Genomic DNA, 7,273 nt, shown 5'->3' with positions numbered 1-7,273 from the left:
GTTGAAGTGAGTGGCAGGGAGGCTGTGACACATGACTGTTTATGAAGACACGATGAGAACCGTGTAGTACCTGTGTCACTTGGGCGCCTTTTTTTTGTACCTCTCAAATGTGGACTTGTGTTTCCTCCCACATATTTACACGTTTCGTTGCATTCGTTTATTGCATTTTATTGATAGGCATACTAATCATAACATTAGAATCACCACAGACGGTACTTTTAATTGCTACGTTTGCATTCATCCTCTTTCAAAAACATTGGCAAGTTAAATTCTCAAATAGTTTAGGGACGGTGATATGACGCTGTTCAAAAGCTGACCTTTTCAGACAATTTGACTAAATTATCTCATGAACACTTGTGTGTATTGGCCTCGATAATTCCATACACAGTGAGAGAAATATGCCGGATATATTTTCACCAAAGAATAACTTTTTTTGATGCCGCACAGAATGAATAAATACAATTTCTGATAAACAAAAAAACATATATTGTCATGTATACATCATGTATATAACGTAATTATATCATTTGTCTATGCCTGTGTGGCTTCATAAGCGCTAGAAACATTACAACACAAATTATGAAAAGAAGTCTTATTTCATACATATACTCTCTTTAAAAACTTGTTTTTATATATATAGTCTATAATAAAGCGGGAAATAGGGTTAATGTTGGAAGGCTCCTTGGCGGGAGCTGGAACCGGGCCAAATAATGTGCTATCAGTCTCACAGAAGGCGTGGTGATGGAGGGAAACATTCATATTCTATCAGCTTCGAAAATGAACTCTTTTCGTTTGAAAACGCCTCAACAAACTCAACCCAAGACTGCAAACGCCCTATAGCCTATGAACAGCAGCTACACGTATTCATTAATAATATTCTTTATTTGATGTTTCACCTTTTAGCTTGATCAGTGTTTGCTGTTTGTGTTACCTCATTTAAATGACAATGATGGCTTATGATGTTCCTCCCGACTGAACGTTTGGTACATCCTACAGTCATCATTGTGTGAACATGAAAATCAACATGTCACGGTTTTATGCGCCTAAATTGCATTGAGATAGAAACAGAGAGCAATCTAATATCGGAGCCTATAAGCTTAGGGTCTTGTCTCTGCCTCTTACTTCAGATGACTCTGTTCTGAATACAATATAATAATAATAATAATAATAATAATAATAATAATAATAATAATAATAATAATAATAATAATAATAATAATGATAATGATAATGATAATAATAATAATAATGATTATGATGATAATAATAATAACAATAATAACAATAATAACAATAATAATAGCCTAATAACCTTTATTTATATAACACTTTTCCTACAAACGTTGCAGCTCAAAGTGCTTTCACATATCCACACAGCATAAAAAACTATAATATAACAATGGTAATAAATAAAACACACAATAGCAATAATATAAACTACATAATAAAACAAGATGGATGGCCAACGCCTTCCTGTTGGCGCGTGGTGGTGAGAGAGACCGTGGACAACACGTTTAGAAAACATTTCAGAAATGATAACCAGCCGAAATGGAAGCTTTACAAATAGCCTATAATAACCTCAATTTCTTTATGCTGTAGCCTATAGCTATACATAATAATAATAATGATAATAATAATAATAATAATAATCATAATCATAACTTTATTTGTATAGTGCTTTTCCTGCAAACGTTGCAGCTCAAAATGCTTTAATCATTATATAATCATAAATAATAATTATTTAGTCATTTAAAGGCAATATTAAAAAGATGGGTTTTTAGTCTTGACTTGAACATATTTGCTGAGATTGCATCCCTAATATAAACTCTAATCTTGAAATAATGGGCTGTTTTGACTGTGGCTTTTGCTTGGAGAGTAACGTAGTGTTTAGTGTGAGTGAAAAGCATTAAATGATCGGGTCTCCAGTAAATGACACACAGCTGCACCCTCCGGACCTCCGGACTCGACAAACAGCTCTGATCATGACAGCGTTGTCAGCGTATCAACATACCGACTCATCCAAACCTGGGGGGTATTCCATCAACGTCGCCAAAGGACAATCCAGGCTTATTTTGATAGGTATCGCGAGATTTAATAAAATAAAATAAAATAATCCAGCCTTATTTTAATAACTCTCGCGAGATTTATCAAAAAGGGACGTTGATGGAATACCCCCCCCCCCCCGCGCTACAATCTAGCAGGCGCCTACGTCACCAACAGTCTTCCCAACTTCACAAACTGGTGAAGAAGGCCAGCTCTGTGGTGGGGACCGGGCTGGACAGCCTAGAGGTGGTGGCAGAACAGAGGATGAGGAAAAAACTGGCGGTCATGCTGGCCAATCCCTCCCACCCGATGTACTGCGAGCTGGCGGGGATGAGGAGCAAGTTCAGCCACAGATTTGTTCTCCCCCGTCAAAGTACAAAAAGATTTGGACAGTCCTTTGTTCCAGCTGCACTCCGACTCTACAACCAGGCCCTGCAGGGTGGGGGAGACCTGGAGCTGGAACTTTGGAACTTGGAACTTTTTACTGCACTGTTTTATGTATTTTATTGAATGTTTTCTGTCTGCCCTAACTAAGCTGTTTGACAACACAATTTCCCCATTGGGGACAATAAAGGTTTTCAATCAATCAATCAGTCACCGCCTGGCATCGTTCTGAGAGCGCCGGAGCGCACACTGGGTTCAACGTCATAAAGGGACCAAGTAATTTGATTGGACTAGAGTCATTCCATGAGTGCTGATTAGATTTCCAGAGCGTATTTACGAACGCACCCATGAGAGAGCGCAAAGTAAGAGGTGGAGGAGATAATGTGCCCTGCGGAAAATGTTGCTTATTATTTAGCCGACGCCTTTATCACCTTTATTATTTAGCAGTCGCCAAGGCCACTTACAACAAATACATTTGACTAAGTGTCCACCAGTCTTAGCAGGAAAACATATTCTATGCTCGTGCCAGGGGCCACTGGCAGTCATAATGCTAGAAGAAGTAAGACTTCCACATAGGCCTACTGTCACCTCGCTACACCATGCACGCAGGGAGGCTGGTGGAGGTAGAAATCGGAGGACGGGCTCATTGTAACGCATGGAATGGAGTGAGGAACAGTATCAGCCGTGTTCGATACGATTCCAGACATTACAATAAGCCCGTGTGGTTTCTTCTTGTTGGTTTAGTAAATGAAGAATATAATTCTGAGCAGTTTAAGACTATTTATTTAAACAAAGTAGGCTACAAAGTATACAGGATATCAGAGGTGGTAGCTGGAGGTCTGGTGAGCTGCTGAGATGGTTGAGAGAGAGAGAGAGAGAGAGAGAGAGAGAGAGAGAGAGAGAGAGAGAGAGAGAGAGAGAGCTGCCCCTTGCTCTCCACTTTATGTCCTTTCGTATGCAAATATCACTACAACAATGACCCCAATCATGTTTACAGTAGATGCTTGAGGTGTGAAATAGGGGTAGCCTGTAGGTCAGAAGCCATTTTAAGATAGTCACTTTGGCCCTCCATTTTGTAATGATCACAGAACAGGGTAATACAAATTAATAGGCCCTATATGAGGCATTCCTTCATATAGCATACATACAGTCCATGTGTGTTTAAGTAAAATATACTTCACCCGTCCTCCGATTTCTACCTCCCCCAGCCTCCCCTGGTGTTCTACCTCCCCCAGCCTCCCCTGGTCTTCTACCTCCCCCAGCCTCCCCTGGTGTTCTACCTCCCCCAGCCTCCCCTGGTGTTCTACCTCCTCCAGCCTCCCCTGGTGTTCTACCTCCCCCAGCCTCCCCATGTGTTCTACCTCCCCCAGCCTCCCCTGGTGTTCTACCTCCCCCAGCCTCCCCTGGTGTTCTACCTCCCCCAGCCTCCCCTGGTGTTCTACCTCCCCCAGCCTCCCCCTGGTGTTCTACCTCCCCCAGCCTCCCCTGGTGTTCTACCTCCCCCCAGCCTCCCCTGGTGTTCTACCTCCCCCAGCCTCCCCTGGTGTTCTACCTCCCCCAGCCTCCCCTGGTGTTCTACCTCCCCCAGCCTCCCCTGGTGTTCTACCTCCCCCAGCCTCCCCTGGTGTTCTACCTCCCCCAGCCTCCCCCTGGTGTTCTACCTCCCCCAGCCTCCCCTGGTGTTCTACCTCCCCCCAGCCTCCCCTGGTGTTCTACCTCCCCCAGCCTCCCCTGGTGTTCTACCTCCCCCAGCCTCCCCTGGTGTTCTACCTCCCCCAGCCTCCCCTGGTGTTCTACCTCCCCCAGCCTCCCCTGGTATTCTACCTCCCCCAGCCTCCCCCTGGTGTTCTACCTCCCCCAGCCTCCCCTGGTGTTCTACCTCCCCCCAGCCTCCCCTGGTGTTCTACCTCCCCCAGCCTCCCCTGGTGTTCTACCTCCCCCAGCCTCCCCTGGTGTTCTACCTCCCCCAGCCTCCCCTGGTGTTCTACCTCCCCCAGCCTCCCCGGTGTTCTACCTCCACCAGCCTCCCCTGGTGTTCTACCTCCCCCAGCCTCCCCTGGTGTTCTACCTCCCCCAGCCTCCCCTGGTGTTCTACCTCCACCAGCCTAATCAGACTCAGATGATTAGGGACCAGTGGTCTAGCACCACGGTCTGGGGTGGTCCAGTGGTCTAGCACCACGGCCTGGGGTGGTCCAGTGGTCTAGCACCATGGCCTGGGGTGGTCCAGCGGTCCAGTGACCAGTGTTCGAGTTATGTGGGAGCCAATGGGAGCTGAGCTCCCATAAGGAAGGTCTGAGCTCCCATGAAAGCAGTCAAATCATACATCTGTGGGGTTCGCTAATAATACATTACCACAACCATTATTTGATCAAAAATGTCAATTAGTATTATTTATTTTATTTATATGATAAATATTCTAAAATAAACGTGTTTTCCAAAAGAACTACGCGCACCATTAATCTCCTGTGAATGACAGTATGCCTTTAACTGAATTCAGCTGCCCTGTTATGACACCCAACGTTGAAACTGTTGAAATAGCAGAGCTCAAACAAAAGCAAGTGCTTCCGAAGAAAGTAGCAGAACTCACCTCCAGTATGTATAAGGAGACAGCTAGTTCGTTCAGGGCAGCCTATACTGTCGCTAAAGAAAGGATGCCTTATACAGTCGGTCCTACTCACCGATCTGATCATTCATGTGCCCAGATTGTAGAGCACATTGCACAAGAGATAAAAAACAAATTCATTTAATGTCAAATCACTTGATTCCCGTAGTAGCGTAACATTAGATGAAAGCACAATTCATGGACGAGCATACATGATTATTTATGTCAGGTGCGATGTCACTGGAAATGGAGATGTGGACAATGTGTCGTGCTAACAGGGACAGTGAATGGATTGTATAGCAAAAACAACAACATTATTGGCCGAGATACCTGTGAGGCCGTGACTATCGCTTCTAGCTGTTGTTTCATGTGGTGGTGTTGATGTGGTGAAATGAGTAGACTATGGCTCATTAAAACTTCTCAGTCCCATCGCTGTGTGGGCATGATACGCGCGGGTGCCTGGGTTTCCGTTAACCGGGAATTACCGGTCTTTGTCCGGTAATTTTTTTGGAAGTCCGACAAATTGAAAAGTCGTCGGACATATTGTCCGGTGAAAATAATTCCCTTTGAATACAATTCGCTAAAGTTCACATTCTGATTCCTTCTATTTTAAAAAAAGACGAATATATAGGCTATGTATTTCTTTTATTATGATATGATTTGACACCGGCATGATGATGACTCCTAATGTGGAGGCCGGCCTATGCGAAACAGCGCACAGGTGCCACATGGGATTGATGCCAGATGGGATTACAGTTTAACCAGTCTATTACCGCTTAAACACAGTAGCCCATTCGGCGGTAACCCATGCCTATCTGGCAACCCTGCCAACCCGTCCACCATAGTAATACGCAAACGTTGCAGCTCAAAGTGCACCATAGCGAGCGATGTAGGTGACCGGTCCGTTCAGGCGTTTAAAAATGCCCGAGCACGCTACATCCAGCATCTAGTAGATGCACTACACGAGCGATTCCCCGAAGATTCCCTAGATGTACTGAACAGCTTCGACATCCTTCTGAACCCCTCCCAATACCCACAGACGCAGGATGGTAAGTAGAAGCTAGCCTGTTTAATTAAGTTGGTTGCAAAATGCATAGTATAATTCTTAGGCCTATCCTTTTTGAATAACCTAAAATGCTTGTCTAAATTGCGAAATGTAGACTATGGCCGCCGCCCATCATAGGCTAATAATAATTATCATCATCATAATAACAATAATAATTATTAGGCTATAATAACAACAATGATGAAAACAACAGGATAACATTTAAACCTTCCTACTTTTCAGTTAATCTGGCTGTTGATGTCATTTTGTCATAAAAAAAAATAGGCCATCACTGATTCATTATCACTCATTCCGTCCCCTCAGCGCTTGAAGAATATGCTAAACCGGCCATCCAGACCATCATTGGTCATTTTGGCCAAGAAATGACCAGCGATGATGACTCAGCACCAGCCACAGCCCCGGTCATCGATGCCACAAACGTGCAACGAGATGCCATCGGTGTCATGACAGCGCTTCGTGGTTATGGGGGCTTGCGTTTCTCAACAGCCTGCGAAGTCCTCATCCGAGACTTCAGCGAAATTTACCCAGAGTGGGCCACACTGGCCAAGATAGCCTGCTTGATTCCCGTCTCCAGTCTCTCTGCAGAACCGAATTAAAACTGCGGACCGAAGTCGCCTTGGGGAGGGCAAGGTCACACGGCTAATGCGCATTGCAAGTTGCGGAGAGACACTTTGCAGTTTTGATTTCAAGTCCGCAGCTGCACGCTTCAATGCTGCCAAAAAGCGACGTAGGCCTAATAAGTAGCTGAATTATATGAGCAGCCATTGTTATTTTCAGAGTTTTTACTCTAGGCTATTTTATTTAAGGCTATCCCCTATCTATCTGAGAAAAGGCATAGGCGATAGGCCTAGGCTGTAACATCGAACGGAAATTAGCCTGTACATACGCATTGCAAGTTAATTTAAAGCCTATTTATTTTCAAAGAGTTTTATTCTATTTTATTTTATCTGATAAAAGGCATATGAACGGAAATTAGGCTAGCCGTGTCACGCCAGAAGCCTACATGCTTGCACTGTTACTGTTCAATAAAATGTTATACATCTAGACATTGTGGTATTTCTTTATATACGTATCCCAGACTGCCTATCAATTGTTTCTCAATAAACAGTTATGTTCTCCCCATTGTCATACTCCCGAGCTAAACGAAATGCCTTCCCAACCAGCGAGACCTGGTTATA

Source organism: Nansenia antarctica (genome assembly GCF_963989245.1).
Source record: "Nansenia antarctica genome assembly, chromosome: 5".
Classification (NCBI taxonomy): Eukaryota; Metazoa; Chordata; class Actinopteri; order Argentiniformes; family Microstomatidae; genus Nansenia; species Nansenia antarctica.
The sequence above is the reverse complement of the archived record's forward strand: the minus strand, read 5'-3'. Positions refer to the sequence as shown.